This window comes from Netta rufina (genome assembly GCF_964035555.1).
Source record: "Netta rufina genome assembly, chromosome: 5".
NCBI lineage: Eukaryota > Metazoa > Chordata > Aves > Anseriformes > Anatidae > Netta > Netta rufina.
In genome coordinates, this window is record NC_140128.1 from 34725314 (window position 1) to 34743231 (window position 17918).

Here is a 17918-nt window from a genome sequence, read left to right on the forward strand (position 1 = left end):
TGGAATAGAATTCCACCATGATGGTATAGCTAAATTGTGGCCAGGAATGTGGCCTAAAACTCCCCCAGATTGCTATTGTTATTTGTCCAGTATTTCCCGTGTTCATTGTTTCTTTTGCTTTTCATCTCTTCTAATTAACTATTTTGGGTGCAGTTTTAATCACAGTTGCTATTAAAAATAACCTCCCACTGTGTTTGGGAATGAATAAGTGATTTTGATGTACACTGTGGAATCACAATTACTAGAGATTTTTTGAAGGCATTAATGATCAAACAACTTATAACCTTTGGTCCCATAGCATCTACAAATGCTAATGCTCCTTGAACTGACTGTTCATGACATTTACAGCTATTTACAAGCTGTGTTACACTTGGATAGATGTTTAAATACTTTTGCCAATATTTTAGTGTATGACACTAAACAAAAAGAAAACAAAACAAAACAACAACAAAAAACTTACGTCTTTTATTTTCTTGTTTGACAGGTAAAAGTTTATTTATTTATTGAGTTAGTTAGTTATTTAGTTAGTTATTCTGTGAGCATTTTGTATATTTACAAAATAAAGCTTGATCAGTGCTTTGAATGATGTAAAAATCTAAAGTTTTTCATGATTTGTTTAAACATATACAAACATTACATACATAAACATTAAAGGATGTCATTCTTAAGTATAGAAAGCTGCAGTGGTTGAACTAGTCCTTTATATTTTTGATCATTTTTCTTCATGTTCTGTTTTTCATCTAATCTCAAAAACATTATTAAATTTAGCAGGCATCATAGTATGCTAAGTAAAGATCTTTACACATAATTTTAGCAAAGTAAACCCAGACAATCATGTTCATATTATTTAAATGGTTGTAGCATTTACTATGTCTTACAGTTCTTTCTGGATCTGCCCCAACGAGATTTAGTAGAAAAAAAAAAAAAAAAAAAAAGAAGAAAAAAAAAAGATAAAAACAGAAGACAAGATAAGAATTGACAACTCGTGGTAAACTCAAGAGTACAAACCTCAGAGCAGTATTTGAAGCTCTTCTTGTAGTTAGAGTATGTTTCTAATATTTTTTCATCTGTTTGATAATTCCAAATCAGAGATTGTTTTCTTCTTTTTCATTTATATATAAATTATATATTAAATATATAAAAATATATATCTTTACTGTCTTTTGCTGTGGAATTGTAAGAGTCTTAAGCATGATTATCATCTGTTAATCTAAGATGGATCTATGGCAACATGCCTTTTCAGTATATATTTTGAATCACATTAACTTGCCATTACTACATCTACACTAGACATGTGATAGTAGTTAGCACAATTTGTTATTTGTATTCAGAAAAATATCTCTAGTCTTCACTTTCACTTCTTGCTTCTTGCCTCTTCACTTTCTGCTTCTTGTTGACTTATACATCACATCTTTGTTAAATTAGTCTTTTCAGGTCTATCTGAAAACCAGGACTTTCATTTTCATGCTGCATACTCTTCTTCTGGTTTTTATTAGTGGTCCCAGTTACTTAAGTGAAAACAGGTCAGGCTTTTCTGGGGAAAGGAAGAAAAAACAGTATAACACTTTGATTCCAGGCAAACAGCTAAATAATTATTTCTTTTTTGTTTAAGTATGCTATTCATTTTTTCAGATCCTAAGGATCAGATCTCATCCTGAGATAAAACCCCTTCTGCCACATAAAGTTAAAGTGTTTCTGGTATACAAAGTCAAAGTAAAAGAAAAAGTTTTATTTTTATTTTAAAAAATATAATTATTAGTATGATTATGATTATTATTCTAAACCAAATCTCCTTCCCATCTGGAATTAATCCAGAACTACTCCCACCCTTTGTCATATGCTGGTAATGTTTTGACCCTAGGCCAGGATGAACAAACACATTTTTGTCCTCTTCTCTACTATCCCCACCTTATTCCTATTCTTACTCCCTTCTTCCTCTCCTCTCTCCTCCAGTGCCCACACTGGGAAGTAACAGCCCTGCAGTATCGTGGACTCTACTCTCAAAACTTGCTAATGGCAGATAAATTCTTGCCCAACCTGCTTTGGCTACATACAGGTTTCTCTTAGAACATTATACATGAGATTTCTTCATAAAAATACTCATTTTCACCTACCATGTTCTCACACTGTTACAAGAAGTGGGCTTTCACGAAGAACACCTAGGTGAGAACCAAAAATAAATGAAGACTAAAAAGCCGTGTGAAAAAGGATGAGATTCTTGGGTTTCTTCTGAGCCTATGTATGCTTCATGGCAAGCCCACAAGGTGTTCATACATGGAAGTTTTTGGAGATTCTATGACCTGATTGTAAGTGGCAAATAAGAGAGCTGCATGGAGACTCTAATTTCTAAGAAAGGGACACCTGCTTTGGTTAATATGATTACTCTTATGTGTCAATATAAGAAGTAACCAGTACGTTAAAATTCTTTGTAAAATTCTCCAGATATTATATTTGAAAGAAATTTCTGTTTATAAAAATAATAATTTACTACTAACAGGCCATGTGAATGTCAAGGACAGCTGTAAGCTCTCATTGAAAGGAAATCTTGAATTTTAATCCTGAGATAACTGGATCCTCCTCTAGACTCCTGGAAGGTAAGGAGTGAATATTTCTACAGCAAGTCAATTCTTCAGTGAAAATCTCTGCTTGGTGCTGCTCAGAGGTTTGGAATGTGAAAGGAGCTGCTGAGAGATTAGTTATCAGAATCTGCATGAAGTTCTCAGAAAGGTGTAAAACAATTCATCATGGGGATATTTCTGACATGTATGGTATTTATTAACACATGTACATCTATCATACTAGATCTTTTCCAAATCTGTGTACTTTGTTGTGGAGACAGATTTTACACAGATACTTCTTGTGTTCATCGCCCTCTCATGAAGCACAAATGCCTCCATCTTTTAAATGTCTTAAAGCTGAAGTCAGCACTATGTTCTAAATGGCTTCGTTATATCAAAGAAGAAACTATACTGTATAAATGAATTAGCAGCACTGTCTACTACCGCCTTCGTCAAAAATGCTGTTGTATGGTCAGTGGTATTCCACAAAATATTTAAATATTTTCAGTCTTTCCCAGCTCATATAGCACATTTTAGATAACAAAAAGGAATACTTATAGCAATACAATGTGTATATATATATATATATATATATATATGTATGTATGTATGTATGTATGTATATAGTTATAGCAATATAACATAATGATGAGGGGTGGAATCTTAGCCCTAAGTCACTGGCAGGGCTCCCATTTGCTTTTTGATAGATCCACATGTAACTAAAGAGGGCTACAATCCAGGAGACTTGGAAAGTAAATTCTAAGCATCATTCCTCTGCCATCTGGGCAGTCTTTCCCATGCAACAACCTAACAGTGATGAAGAGAAGCTTTGTCAATCCAGCTGTCTCTATCTACAAGCCTGCTTGTGCTGTGAAGAGATGTGCCTGTGTCACAGAAAACTTGGTGTCTCAAGGAGATACCAGTCTTTTCACTTTTTTTTTTTTTTCTTTCTTTTTTCTTTCTCCTTTTTCTTCATGGATTTCAGAGTGTTTATGTTTCCGTGTTCAACTGCTGTTTCTGTATCCTTGCTGATTTTCTCATCTCTTGCTCAGAGATGATGTTAATATTTAGAGATTGTGGACATCAACATCATCAAACCTCATTCTCTGGACATTCCTTGGCAGAATGGAATCCCTTTTCCATTAGGGGATTTTTCATTTGGCTCTTCTCCCAAATGCTCCATGAAGCCTGTCTGGATGCTGGGGGTGAAATTCAGACAGACTTCAATGAAATCTCAAGATTTGTCATCACTTCTCTGTGAGATATTCATAAGCATGCCAGTGTTTTCTAATGTAAACTCACAGTAAAGTTCACATGTTATTTTACTGAGATTGAAGGGAAGTGTTAAGTGAAATCTAATGTGAATAAATGTATGAAGGACTAGAGAGAAACTAAATTGTGCTATGAAACTTTACCTTTATGAAAGAAGGAGACTCAAAACTTGAATCTTCTTCATTTCCAAAATCAGCACTTTCTTTCTCTTAGAAAAAGACCAACATGTGGTAAAATAAACTATTTTGAATTTTGGTACCTGTCTGAATCTGTGACTGATCTTTTTGACTTTGTTACTGCTTCAGACCATAAAGTTTTACAGCTTGTGTTATCTAGCCAAATTCACTGTTGAAATAAGTTTTGTCTTCATATAAGAAACTAATCCTCAGGAAGACAGCCTTGCAAAATTCAGTGTTCTAAATATTTTTTCTATTCCATAGAAATAAACTGAGCAATAAAGAGAATTCTTATTCCACTGTGGAACAAAACAAACATTTCTCTATTCATTTCATCTGAAGAAAGACCAGAAAACAACTTTTTTTTTTTTTTTTTTTTTTTTTTAATTCAAAATGAAACAATATTTTGTTTCAAGAAAGTTGTCTTGACAATTAATTTACCTTTGGTCAAAGACTACTTGAAGGAGGAACTCTCAAATAAAATTTCTTTTCTTGGTAAGCAATAGTGATATTCAGGATACTGAATAAGATCCAATTCTAAAAGTGAGAAAATCATGTCATTTTTCTCAAAGAATTAAAGAATTTTCGGAATGGGGACAGAAAAAGGACAACAATGGGATTATCCCTGTAATCCTGAAAGAAGTGTTACCTCATATTTGGGTGAAAAGTATGGCTGGACAAAACAATTTATATCAAATAAATCCTGGTCCACTGAAAATCTAAAGCAAGCCTCAGTTAGAGTGTCACAACACTCTGGATATCCTGTCATCAGAATCTCCAGTCTGACTCATCTAGAAGTAGGGAAAAAATATTAATGATGTTTTCCAATCTGCCTTTGTAGAATCAAAAAGCTTAATTTGCTTCCTTATTTTTAATGAAATGGAAACCATAAAACAACAATTCAAAAGTTTATTCAAAACAACTGAAACCATTTTAGGCTTCTTCAGCTATTTAATTCAAGTGAAAAATGCTGCATCCTACTTAGGAACAGAAAATTACACCTTAGTAGCTCTCATAGGTACTGTTAATTGTTACAGGATTGTTACCTGTTATATACTGGTTTAGGCAGATTTTTCAATTTTAATGGACTTATGCTTCATAACAAGCACAGCTTTTGTTTTTAAAATCACTGTCTGGATTCTGCTTTTATTTCATCCAAGTGCAACTAAAGTCACCATTTAGTTATACTTGAAGCGGAGTATGACATAACAGACTGAAGTCCCTCATCTAAATATTATTTTTAGTAAACCACTATTCCAAGTTCATCAGAAGATTATTACTGTAATGAGAGGTGTACCGCAGGAATTCTCTGCCAAAATTTCTTTAATTTTAATTTTAATATACTAAATCTTTCCATTAACAGTACAGATAGAGGACTTTGTAAAAATCAAAAGGTGTGTGTGTTTGTGGATGCTCTGTGGCATATAAAAGCAAATAAGAACCCTCCTTTGGCACCATTATTCAAATGTTTCCTTCAGTTCTTTTCTGTCTGAGTTGAAGGATGTGCATATGGTTTGGCATAATTCACTCAACAAAATGATTCAGGCACAGGAAGATAAAGCTGATGTTACTTGAAACTTCATCCCTTCATTTTTGTAGTGTGCTTCAAGAATTTACTGTTTGGAATACTCCACTTCTTAGAATTTTAACAATTTAATCTAACAATATGCTGTATTTTCCAGCAAACATATAGCCTTGCTTCAAAAGGTCTCCCAGAGAACACTATGTAACAGAATTATTGTACCTGCATTTTGAAAGAGGGAGTTGCAATACAGGTCATAAAATGTTGTAGCACTGTATTTGTAAACTTCTGTGTGTGTCATCTTTCTATCTAAGGAAAACACAAATGAAGTTACAAGGAGAAAGAAGGCAATAGCAACCTGTCTGAATCCTCAGTGACTGATATAATTTCTATAGAGACATAATTGGAGGTGAAGATCAATTTGTCACAAAGCCTGTTTTTTCATTCTTTCTCTAAGTGCTATTCTTTTATCTGTCTTGACAGAATTTATACAGCTGTTTTCTTGAGCATCTTGGATAAAATGACCATATTTCCAAACTGTAGCCAAACAGAACAATTTTCCTATGGCATTTTTTAAGGGGCTACAAAAGACCTTCACAAAATGTACGATGATGTGTTTTTAAAGTTTACCTCAACTATGTTATTATCATCTTGTGATTTAGCAGTGACACAACCATATTTTTCATGGGAACCGAGGAACTGAGCAGGAGGGGATTTTTTATTAGAAACTTGGATTTTTGATTAGAGTTTTCACATTTTACAGCAATCTTTGAGATCCACCGTGAGCAAAAGAGCAACTTTCATGAGTCTCTTCTCTTAGCAGGCCAAATTCTGCCACATTTACTTACTTGAAGTGTCTTACTCTGCAAGTGGTGCCATTAAAAGGAATGAAAGAGACAACCTGAACTTGGAAAAGATGAGAGCTTCCCTGCCTGTTAAGGGTGGGTGGAGTTAGATGATCTTTAAGGTCCCTTCCAACCCAAGTTATTCTAAGATTCATTCTAAGAGAAAAAATATTGTAGTTCTCAGGACAGGAAGTTGAAAGTTCAGAAAAGCAAAACAATGGTTTAGAATCTGCCATCAATCCTATATGCAATGTATTATCTAGCTCATCATTTAAAATTTTATTTAGACCATACAGTTTCTTTAACTACCTTTATATTCTCCCTGAACCTACAACAGTGTCTTTTTCCTCACAATATTTAGTTTAGTGTTTCTATTGCTAATTAATTTTTTTTTTCACCCTGTTTTCAAACTAAGTGGGTCATAGAGAAGGTGGTCTGACTTAAGAGAAGTATAGCTAGTACAGTGATGGGCTGTAAGTAATCATGCCTAATGTTAGAAGTGTTTATTTATTTATTTGTTTTTCCTCATACGGGACTCTCTTGCTGTTTGCAATGGCCTTGGGTATCCCACTTAGCCTCCATTTGCCATCTTAGAGGGGTGTAGCTCTTTCATAGGTCTTGTAACTGCCCTGTTCAGAAACCCTAAGAATATACAATGGACAGTTCAGGTGATCTCAAGCAGCACTAGACACCAACATGTACACAACTACATAAATCCCTAGGTGTCTAACTGATCAAAGTATCAAAATTCATGTATATCTAATGAGTATCAACAATGGAGTTTAAAGTGCAGTTCATCTTCCCCTGTGTGTAAGTTTACAAATCTACCTTAGGATGAGGTAAATTACAGTATCAGTCCTACTGAACTCAATGACAGCCTTCACTAACTGAATTGGAAGCTTGGACCCCTATGGAGACACAGAAAAGATGAATGATGGCTGGAAGTCCCTGGCTACAGATGAATTTCATTGTTTATTCTCTTCATTGTTTTCAAGACTCTTCAGAAATATATATATATATATATATATATATATATATATATATATATGATATATATGTATATATATCATCATCATCACAATTTGGTGTTTCTTCCTTTAGCATTTTTAACTGGAAAGCTTTTGGTTTACTCAATTCCTTTTTAAGGAGACTTAAAGTCCAAGCATGATCCTTGTAGTCAGGCTACCAGTGAATACATCATTGAATGTGACAGTTAATGAGGGAAAGATGATCCTCTATAGTCTCATAGAAGTCTTTTTTTGGTCTATACTATGACTGATAAGTGTGTGGCCATGTTTTAGTCAAGAGGCAGTATGGACTCAGTGGTATTTGCGTTCTTAACTCTCTCAGCCAAACTGAGAGAGGTAAAAATGATCCTAAATCAGTGTTATGAAGCTGGAGTTATGAGGAGAAAAAGTGAGAAACAGAAAGGTGTAATAAAGTGTTTATGTGTATCTTGCAAGCAAACAAGGGAAAATAACAGACACTTCTGTTAAGCAGAAAAACAAAGACCCTGAAGGACTCACTGAGGCAGGTAAGACGCATTTCCTTTTTGTTCCCAAATTCTCTTACTTGACTTTGGGAACTTGACACAAATGACCCACTGATCAAATCATTATCAGTACTTAATGATTCAAAGTGCCTCAGGACTGGGTTACTTCTTTCAGATGAATGTTTGTGCTAGTATCTTCATACATATGACCATGGAAATGCTTTATGTTCTTGCGAAAAATTGCCTCATAAATAGTCTGAGTAAAGGAAGCAGAAGACATCTTAAGTGAAACTTATCATGAAGAGTATGCAAATACTGTAATCAGGCTCAGCCAATCTACTGTCAGATTACAAACCTGATCCAATGTCTTTCCCATCATGTGTGATTCAGTGCTTCTGGACTTTGGGACTTTGGCAGCAAAAAGTAAATCACAGGTCTGAAAAACTTGATGTTATTTCCCAGACATAGCAAGGATGTATGCACAAAAGTGGCTTCAGATCTGATTTATAAAGATTTTTTTTTTCTTTTTTTTTTTTATCTCCAAAATGCTCATTTATGGGAGAACATGTTTCAGCCCCTAAATGATTATTCAATGCTTGTCAGTTTTAGATTGCAGCACCAGTTACGTTAATGATTTCTGAGGTGATGCTGATGCCTCTGAGGCTGCCTGGCAGAACTGCTGGCATAAAACTAATGAGTATCCCAGCACGACCCTGTACTGCTAGGCAATGAAGGGGAGGAGGGAAATAAATTAGAGACCTGGGCCTGCAGAAAGAATGTCTGTAAAGGCACTTAATGGAGTCTAGAATAGAAAATTAATCACCCATAACGATTAGGGTTTTCTGAGAATATTTGATTTTATTCCATTTATAAATATTTTCCACCCAATGATAAATGAACTCTGGGATAGCTTGTAAGCAAAATCTGAACCTGATATCAGCTTTAGAATTGCATTGAGTAGAGAGGTATTAGGCCACAGCAGCTTTTATCCACTGTTTTAATCTAATACGGCTTCACATAATCTTTGGGTACAAAATGATGTGGCTCTACTGTAAAGTGAACATACATAACCTGAAAGTGCTTGATATAATCAGAGTGAAAAATAGTAAATTAAACAACATTAGTCTCAAGCAACCTATTATTAAACTATTAAGAAGCTTAAGCCATTATAATTTGTTTTTTATAATTCCCCAGCCTCTAAAATCTTATTTAGCATTTCACTCTTTCCAGGTCAGTAATATGCTGATTTTTTATTTTATTTATTTATTTTTCTTAATACAGTCATTAACCCCTAGCTCTTCTTGTGAAGACAATTTGCCATATTTTAAAGCTGTAGCAATGTTTGTCTTGAAAGCAACTATCAAGCAAACAAAAAGAAAGGTATTAAAGTTCTATTTCACTTTAGCTTTAGAATGCATAGGTTAATTAGAAGTTTTTTTTTTTTTATAATTTGTGTCACAAATTTGAGAAATTCTGTGTAGTATGATATTCAGACAGTGAAACTGCATGTCATGCTCATTGCTTCTGGCATAAAAGTCTGTCCATGTGTTAAATGGTTTTAGCAGAAAGATTATAGCATTCTTCCAAATATGGAAATAAACTCATAATGATATAAATAGCATACACGCAGATCTCCTAGGTAGCCCTTCAGAGTTGGACACTTCTCCCTGAGAGAGAAGCTACTGTTCTACTTTTCTACTGTTGTAGAAAAAAAATGACCAGATCCATAAGGAAGGCACAGGGAACGATAATTCTGGATGAAAAGTAATATAGGAAAAATCAGTAAAAGTAAAAATATCATTCTTAAGTTAGGTAATTTAAAAGGTCAATATCTGCTACCAAATATTTGGTCCTTTGGCTTTCAGCATGAAAGGTAAGATTTTTATATATTTTTTCCAAATAGGAGTCCATTCCCATATCTGTGTATGTGAGATAATTCTCTCTTATTTTTTTGAAGTACTTCATAGAGAGAGTTTAGATGACTCTGATGACACAAAACTGGGGAGGTTCCTCCAGACCATCATGCTGCTATCAAGACCTGGACAGGCTGGAGAAACATGCCAACAAGAATATCTTGAAGCACAGCAAAAAGAAGAGTGAAATCCTGCACCAAGGGAGGAACAAGCCCATGCACCAATACATGCTGGGGGCTAACCATCTGGAAAGCAGCTTTGCAGAAAAGGATCTGGGAGTCCTGGTGGACACTGAGTTGGACTGGAAACAACATTAGGAGGAGTTTTGTGAAAAGTTAAAGTCTTTACAAATATTTGTTAGTTTTATCTCCTGTACCTAAAGGTTTTGTTACATTGTTTTCCTGTTTTCATCAGCTGGTGAAGAGTTAATTAACAGTACATATGCATTTAGATATGTGATGATTTACTTTTGAGTTTTCACACTTTGCAAACTGATAAGTTTACCTTGGAGTCTTTATCCACTCCTGTCACAGCTGAATGCAGCCATCCATAAGATTATGTGGAGGAAATAGAGACTTAGCAGAAAAAAGGAAGAGAACTCAAACAAACTCCTACCAAAAAAATGACAGGAGAAGTAAAGCTGGTAATACTCTGAATGAATAAAAGGAACTTACCTTGAATTTCAATTGCTTCAACTCTTTCTTATATAATGTTAAATTACTGTTTATTCTTTAGGTTGACAGCTGAGTGAGAGTGTGTCAGATATGCAAAACATGCAAAAAGTTTTGTGTAAATAGAAAGTTTGGTATCTTGCAGGCATCTGTTTCCATGGAAATACAATCCTGACAGGAATGCGTGTAAGAAATCCTGTGTAATACATGTTGTATCTTTGAATATCCCTTATATTAAAGTTCTTTTTAATTTATTAAATGAACCCAGTAGGATTCTATGCATGTGTTTTTATATCATATCTGGAAGCTTATTTTTTTGATTGTTGTTGAACTATATTGTTAAATTCAAACAGTGGGGATAGAATTCTTTACTCATTGACAAAAGATGATTACAAAATCCTCTACAAAACAATCAAAATGATAGAAATGCACTGTTAGAAATCAGTTTGCGGTATCTAAATTTGTTTGTTGGTTTTCAAATTTATTTTTTTATTAAGAATCACTAGGATTAGTATATTTTCCTTTAAAAGTGTGAAGTAAAATTTCATCATGTATATTACAGCATAGAACCATTACTGAGTTACAGAGCACTGTTGACTTAAATAACATTTGAGAACATTGGCAAGGTTAGATATTAAACATAAAGAATAAAGGATCCGCCAGACAGATTACATTAAAATTATTAACAACTACAATAAGAGATATCCCAAGAACACTTTACACTAAGTCATTCCAAATCAATAGATTTATATCAGTTTTTAAGTGGTGAATTAGTTGCATATACTGAATTGACTTATTTATGATAGGATGTTGTGGTTCTTTATCATTTTCATCTATCCTCCGTGGCATGTCTGTGAAATATTGGTGGTCCTTACAGAGGCTTTTTATATCCAGACAACTCAGATTCAGTGCTCACAGATAACTCCAGAAAAAGGATTTAATGACATAATCTTAATATTTTATGTTATTAAGTGTTATTAGCTGCAGAAGACTGTTCTGCTTTATTTAATACACACCAAAAAAATGCTCTGGCTACTTTATGTATATATATGTGTGTGTGTGTACTCAGGAGCAAAAATTTGCAGAATGTCACTGCAAAAAAAGGATATAGCTTTTGATCTCCAGCCTAATTAGGCCAAAATAATTCTGTAGTAGTCTAGCACAAAATGTAAATAAATTAATAGTTTTAACTATGTGGAAATCTCATCAGTTTCCATAAGAATGTATTTATGCTTTACATTTATTCTTTCACTTACATCTTTTCTGGACTACAGTTACCCAAGAGTGAGACTCCATATCCTTAATTAAAGATAAATTCATCTACTGTGATTAACAGCTAGTTGACATCTGTACATCTAAAGCAGGCTGAAATATGTTGGCATGGAAATATTCTCATGGGAAATCCTGTTTCCACCCTGTTCCAGCTATATAGCATCCTAATTCCCTGGTCATTCCACAGAGTCATTGGGAATGTTCCAGTAAAGCTTATCTTCACAGTCTGTCATTAGCTGGTCAACATTATCAACATTTTCTTAATAAGCAAAGAAGGATGTAAAAGTGTAAAAAATACAGAAAAAAAAAAAAATTATTAAATTGAAATATTACAGTCATGACTAATACAAAGAGGACCCAGGAGAAAGTCCATTACTAGTAAATATGGAATTGGATGGTAATGAAGTTTGAACTGGGTAATATTTTTATTTAAATTAAAGGAGAGTTGGAGAGTTGGAATGGTACTCTTACTAAACTATTTTAAAGCAAATGCATTTATTCAGCTATTTTAAAATGTTTCCTAAAAAGGAGGTAGGCATAGGGCTTCCTGTATATTTATACTGTTCTAAAGACTTCCCAGCAAACTCCTGGTGTCTTCTCATGAGTACTAGAATACTGTGCTCTGGGGTCCCCAGAACAAGACGGACATAGGTATATTAGAATGAGTCCAGAGGAGGGCTACAAAGGTGATCAAAGAGCTGGAGTACCTCTCCTATGAAGAGAGTCTGAGGGAGTTGAGGTTATTCAGCTTGGAGAAGAGAAGGCTCTGGGGAGACCTCACTGCAGTTTTGAAATACATAACGGGAGCCTAGAAGAAAGCAGGAGACAGACTATTTTTCAGGGAGTGTAGTCATTGAATTGAAAGAAGGTAGATGTAGATTAGATATAAGGAAGCAATTCTTCACTATAAGGGTGGTGAGGCATTGGAACTGGTTGCTCAGAGAAGCTGTGGATGTCCCATCCCTGGAAGTGTTCCAAGGCCAGGTTGGATGGAGCTTCGAGCAAAATGGTTTAGTGTAAGGTGTACCTGACTATGGCAGGCGGGGTTAGAATGAGATGCTCTTTAAGGTCTCATTCAACCCAAACTGTTCTATGATTCTTTGATTCTTGAATTCACCCTGTATTTTGTGAGAGACAAAGTTATTTTCATAGCAGTTACATTGCTATTACATATGGCGAGGGGTTAATATGCAATGGGATTTTGGAATATGGGCATGATATATTCAGTGATTTGAATATCTCAAATGCTCCCTTTTCACATGCAGTGCTATATAAGTTCTCTAAGAAATAAGTTCCATAGCTGTAAACAACGTTAATTATGTGATAACTAAATGGTGAGATGAAAAAGGGTGTAATAGAGAACATGATGAACTGTGCAAAGCATGTTGTTTAATATTTTTCTTTCAATGTGAGAACCAGTAAAATGTAATTCAGTTGAATGTTCACAACAACAACAAGAAATAAAGATACAATTGATCACATTGTTGAACAGTGAAGTTTACTTTTGAAAATAATAAAATCAAGAAGTTGCTAAAACTTGGAAAAATAGGGCATATTTAAATGAAATATTATAATATCCAGAACTTAGTAGGTTAAAAAATAAAGCTACAAATTCTATAACAAGAGATTTCTTAGGAATCCTCAACAAATCATTACTCAGCTATAGTCAGAAAATACTAAAGTAAATGGACCATGCTTCTTATTCTAAGTGCTTCAGTGAAATTATATTTTGTTATTTGAGATTTCTGGCTTTGGAAATTAGCTAGCATAACTGTAGGTATTCTTTTTCAAAATCCCATGTAAAAAGGCACATAATCTATGCTTCAACTATATTCAAAATAATAGCAGTCACCTTACATTAGATGTTATGGAAAACACTAGAATAAAAAAGCCATTTACGAATGGTGCCCATCTCCTAGGACTTCGGTACATTTTGCTTAAATGACAATTTTGCATTCACGGATGTAACTTTTCTGACCTCACTGAAGTAAGTGTTTCCAGGCTGTTACCTTTCAGCAAAAACAAAACATATCCATGGAAACATATAAGTAACAACAACAACAACAAAAACCACACAGAATTAAATTATTTCAGTCATATATGATCATTAATATGATTTCCATTAATATAATTTCCATCATATATGATCACAGAATCACAGAATCACAGAATTTCTAGGTTGGAAGAGACCTCAAGGTCATCGAGTCCAACCTCCAACCTAACGCTAACAGCCCTCCACTAAACCATATCCCTAAGCTCTACATCTAAACGTCTTTTGAAGACTTCCAGGGATGGTGACTCCACCACTTCCCTGGGCAGCCTGTTCCAATGTCTAACAACCCTTTCAGTGAAGAAGTTCTTCCTAACATCTAACCTAAAACTCCCCTGGCTCAACTTAAGCCCATTCCCCCTCGTCCTGTCACCAGGCACGTAGGAGAACAGGCCAACCCCCACCTCGCTACAGCCTCCCTTGAGGTACCTAAAAAGAGCGATAAGGTCGCCCCTGAGCCTCCTCTTCTCCAGGCTGAACAAGCCCAGCTCCCTCAGCCGCTCCTCGTAGGACTTGTTCTCCAGGCCCCTCACCAGCTTCGTCGCCCTTCTCTGCACCCGCTCAAGCACCTCGATGTCCTTCTTGTAGCGAGGGGCCCAAAACTGAACACAGTACTCGAGGTGCGGCCTCACCAGAGCCGAGTACAGGGGGACGATCACCTCCCTAGCCCTGCTGGTCACGCTGTTCCTGATACAAGCCAGGATGCCGTTGGCCTTCTTGGCCACCTGAGCACACTGCTGGCTCATATTCAGCTGACTAAAGCTGATCTTTCATGTGATTTCCATATTACATCATTAATATGATTTCCATCATATTAACACTTGGTTCCTACTTAAAAGTCTACTGGAATTACTGGAAGCACACCTAACACACACAGTAATGATTCAGATCATCCCCCATTCTCATATTCCTCCTAATCAAAGTGAAGAAATTTTTCTTCATTAATTCTGCAATATCTCTGAAAATAGATACTATAAGAAATAGTATGCATTCATATTTCTCATATTTCATTCTGTAATGTCTGACTTTGATTTCATCTGTACAGAATAGTTGAGGTATTAGGTATGCACCTAAAAATGCCTAGAGCACTCTGTTTGATCTCATAGCAAATCTGAAGAGGAAAATAGCATGGATAAAAAGATTGCTCTTTCCCAAAACAATTGTAAAACTTCCAGTGAATGACTTCCGTGTTTGTGTTTTCATTCGTGATGGCCAGTTCACACAAACATGGAAAAATATTAATGCACACAGACAAACTCTACAATGTTCTCACATCTCAACTCACTCTTATCATGTACTTTGTTGCATTTTATATTAAGGAGTTGAGGACAGAAGTGAAAAGAGAGGTACTTCTTGTGTAAGTGTTAAATGCTGCCCATGGGAATTCTTCATAACATTGTTGTGGTTTGCAGGTATAAGGCCAAGAGATCAACAGTATGAGAAAAACAACATAAAAAAAGAACTACAGACAAACAAATTAAAAAAACACCACAGACACTCTGGGAAAATACTGCCTCATTGGGCTAAGTGAGAGGTTACAATTCTGTAAATAGCAGGTCCTTAGCTTTACTAACGCTGAGGCACTGAGGCTCCTAGGGTGCCATGAATAGTCTTTTCGTATATAAAGCAACAACAAATGCTTTGCTCCACTGTTACTGGAACCTTACAGCAATCATTTTATCAGGGATAGGAAGGAATCAGAGCTGTTCAAACTTATTGTCTCCTTTTCAAACAAATCTCACAGACCCCAGAGAACTACAGAAGGTCTGTAGCTTTTCTACTTACATCAAAAGACTTGTGGAACATCAACTAATGACGTGTGAGCCAACAAACATGTGTTTCTGTCTACCAAGGGAGCTTGCTTTCTCAGTGAAATTCCAGATAATCAATTCTTGTATATCCCAGAGGACAGGAAAGCTCTCGACTCACAACAAATTAACCATGGAGTAAATGTGTACTATGTTGCAAAGGAATGTCCTTTCTTGCTGACCTGTACTAACAAAGAACACAGCATGATTTAATGATGTCAAATAGGAGATACTACATCTGCCTAAAAACTGTTATTGGGAAGTGTTTCCTTGTGCAAGACCTCTGGATTTGCTTGTGTTACCAAGAACAGCACCTTATTCTAAGTCCCAGTACACTGAGAACAGTCATCCCTGTCTGAATCCCAACAGTTTCCCTGACTGCTTTCCAACCCATGTGAGCATCATGAGAAGAGACTAAGATGCAGTGCTGCACTGTAGTTCTGTAGTACTGTATTGTAGTATTGATTATGTCTTCTTTCTCTCCCCCCTCCACCTTTCCCATACAAACAAATCTACATGTGTGTAATTGTATGATGTGGTGTTGCACTAGAGGATAAAGATTTACCCTACGTGTTCCTGAAACTATAAAGAAGAAATATTTTTCCCTTGCCTATTTTATATGATATAAACTGAAATGAAAACCAACATAACTTCAGGGTTTTTTAAATTTACAAATTAAAATATTGAAGAGGCAAATGGACAAAGAATAGCCTGACAAGCATACTTGGCAAAACATTTTTTTTTTTGTATGGATTACTGTTCTATCCATAGAATGAGATAGCCATTAAATATGTTTATGTTTTCAGTGGCAAGAACTTATTCTTGACTATATTCTCACCACTGAAAATGTAAGACTATATTCTTATTAAAGAATAAGTTCTAAACATAAAGAAAGAGACAATGGCCTATACTGGACTGAAGATATAGTACAGTCCATGAAGAATTCTTTTTAACCTCATTTACATTCTGCTTGATTTCCCTAACTTATCCAAAACCAAGGTCTCAGTGCTCTGCCACATATCTATTCTTCACTCTTTAGGATAGATGCCAACTGGGAAAGCATATATATTTTCTCCAGTAAATTATTATTTATTTTCTGATACAATATGAAAAATAAGGTTAGGTAGAAACTCATCTCATGCATATGTAAAATTTTGTTTTGTTTAAAATAAATAAATTTTACTTACTGGAAATGCATTTTTGTCCTTAGATTAGTGCAGAAAATAATCCTCCGTTTGCAGCATAAAAATAACAAATATGTATGAGTTTGTTTGTTTGTTTATTTTTTATCTAGTGGTTTAGTTTGTCCAGCCTGTACTCTGTTCCATTTCATCTTTTATTTCTGTCAAGGGTATATACAATTTTCTATCTGTGTGGTACATGCAGTCCAGAAGAAAGCGAATGGAAATGAGCTCAAACCACTTGGCTGTCTTAGAAGATAGTCATTTTCAGCATTTAGTAAATGCTGAAACTCCAAGGTAGTAAAGAAGCTTTTATTTATTTATTTATTTATTTATTTATTTTATTTTTTTTTTTTTGGTTGGGGGGAAGTGAGGGAATAGTATTTAGGCATTTGAATTTCTTAGGCATACATGAGTCTTGGATATGTAATTTGTCCTCTTAAGAAACACCAATATGAAAATCACTTCTGGAAAAGACATCAAGAATCATAGTAATTGTGCATGTGCATGTATGTATTAGACACTTTGATATCTACAAATGACATTTCATGTCTAAGTATGGAAAAGCAATGTTGCCTAATATGTGATTTCTTTCCTTCAAATATGAAAGAATATGAGAAATATGAAAAGTAATTTTTTTTATTTTATCTTTTTTCCTTTATTTCCTTTATCTGTACTTCTTTTTCTCAATTTTGTACTTCAATTTTTCTTAATTATAGTCATGTATGTTCCTAGTGACTTAAATTTTTCTTAAGTTTGTTAAGTTTTATGATGTTATGTATATGCTGTTATTACAGAGTATGCTAGTATTATATCAGCAAGCATTAACTGAAATTTTCAAATATTTCATTATTTGACTTACAAAACAAAATTTAGGCAAGGGACTCTGTCATTCACTTTGGTATATGCAATGTTTGTTCTATAGTTAATATTTTTGAAAAGTTAAATATAATTTTTAGTCTTATCAAAGACTAAAAATTTTTAGTCTTATCAAGTACAAATATATTTTTAATGTAACTTTCTTTTTAAAATTGTGCTAATTTTGATCATTAAATCTAGTTAGATAGATTAACTTTTTAATTCAACAATTTCTGTACTTTCAGTCATCCCTCTAAGAATTCATCTGCCCTACACTTTGATAAAACTAAGAACTTGTGC